Consider the following 2,320-nt stretch of genomic DNA (forward strand, 5'->3'; position numbering starts at 1 on the left):
AACCTAGCCAAAGATAAACCTCTGTACCTGGCTTTTGTTGACATGGAGAAAGCCTTTGACAGGGTCCCCCAATCACTTATCTGGTGGTCAATGAGGAAACTAGGGACAGATGAATGGTTAGTGAGAGCTGTGCGCGCCATGTACAGGGACGCTGTCAGTAAGGTGAGGGTTGGCAATGAGTACAGTGAAGAATTCCAGGTAGAGTTAGGGGTCCACCAAGGTTCAGTCTGCAGCCCCCTCCTATTCATCATAGTCCTCTAGGCAATAACACAGAAATTCAAGACAGGATGCCACTGGGAGCTCCTCTATGTTAATGACCTTGCTCAAATTTCTGGGTCACTATCAGAACTAGAGGAGAAGTTTCAGGTGTGGAAGCAAGGATTAGAATCAATGGGCCTTAGAGTCAACCTAGCTAAAACCAAAATCCTAATAAGTAGGAAGGTAGACAAACCATAAACCCCTTCAGGTAGATGGCCCTGCATGATCTATAGAAAAGGTATAGGTAGAAACTTTATAAGATGTACCCAGTGTAAGCTTTGGACACATAAAAGGTGCAGCAGTATCAAAGGAAGGCTAACTAGCAAGATAGTTTTTGTATGTGGCAGATGCTCAGGAGCAATAAACACTGAAAATGTGCAGAGAACAACTTCTGCCACATTTCAGGGAGAAAAACTAGAAGTAGTTGATAGCTTCCGTTACTTAGGTGACCATGTAAGTAGCGGGGCAGGGTGCTCTGAAAGTATAGCTGCTAGAATAAGAATAGCCTTGGCAAAATTCAGAGAGCTCTTACCTCTGCTGATGACAAAGGGCCTCTCGCTCAGAGTAAAAGGCAGACTGTATGACGCATGTGTATGAACAGCCATGCTACATGGCAGTGAAACATGGGCCGTGACTGCTGAGGACATGCATAAGCTTGCAAGGAATGAAACCGGTATACTCCGATGGATGTGTAATGTCAGTGTGCATACTCGACAGAGTGTAAGTACCTTGAGAGAAAAGTTGGACCTAAGAAGTATCAGTTGTGGTGTGCAAGAGAGACGATTGCGCTGGAATGGTCATGTGGCGAGAATGGATGAGGATAGCTGTGTGAAAAAGTGCCACACTCTAACGGTTGAGGGGATCTGCAGAAGAGGTAGACCTAGGAAGACCTGGGATGAGGCGGTGAAGCACGACCTTCGAACATTAGACCTCACCAAGGCAATGACTAGTGACCATGACCTTTGGAAATAGGCTGTGTGTGAGAAGACCCGGCAAGACAAGCGAGACCATAACCCGTAGCCTTTACTAGGGGTGTAGCCAGCCCATTTATGCATACCTTTCCTTCTTTGGATATTAAACTCTGCTTGCGAAGCCCGGTTGAGGCAAGTGAAATCGAAATTGAACCAAATTCGACAACTGGCACCCATGCCAACTTTCCTTCATTGGACACTAAACTCTGCTTGCGAAGACCTGTTGTGGCAAGTGAAATCGAAATTGTACCAAATTCGATGACTGGCACCTGTGCCAGTGGAGCACTAACAGCACCATCCAACCGGGATCATTGCCAGAGCATCTGTCTGGCTTCTGTGCCAGTGGCACGTAAAAAACACCATTTGAGTGTGAACATAACCATCGTCGCCTTACTGGCACTTGTGCTGGTCGCACATGAAAAAACATTCAAGCGAGGTCGTTGCCAGTGCCGCTGGACTGGCTCCTGTGCAGGTGGGACGTAAAAAACACCATTTGAGCGTGGCCATTCCAATACCACCTGACTGGCCCTCACACCAGTAGCACGTAAAAGCACCCACTACACTCAGAGTGGTTAGCATTAGAAAGGGCATCCAGCTGTAGAAACTCTGCCAGATCAGATTGGAGCCTAGTGCAGAAGCTGCTTCACAGTAGCCATTCGTAAATACGTCCATTGCTTCAGTCGAAAAAGAATTGTGCACGAAAATGGCGACACAATCTGCACGGATGACTGTAAAGTTCTTCACTGTCACCTCAGCTTCCAAGTTGAGGTTATTGAGATGGGTCTCTGTGAGGACGAAAAAGGAAGACAGTGTGGATGGTCATTAACCCAGTCCTCAATTAATTGGATCTTCCATTTTTGGGCATTGCTGGAAGGGCTGATGCCTTGTGAATTGAGCAAAAATGGTGAGGCAATAGTGGTGAATGGTTTCATGATTTACTTGTTAATGGCAGCAAATGCATGCATATACATATGTGTTTGTGTGTGTGTGTGTATGTGAGTGTGTGTATATGTATATGTATGTGTATATATATATATATATATATATATATATATATATATATATATATATATATATATATATATATATAT

The sequence above is a fragment of the Octopus bimaculoides genome, chromosome 2, assembly GCF_001194135.2.
Source record: "Octopus bimaculoides isolate UCB-OBI-ISO-001 chromosome 2, ASM119413v2, whole genome shotgun sequence".
Classification (NCBI taxonomy): domain Eukaryota; kingdom Metazoa; phylum Mollusca; class Cephalopoda; order Octopoda; family Octopodidae; genus Octopus; species Octopus bimaculoides.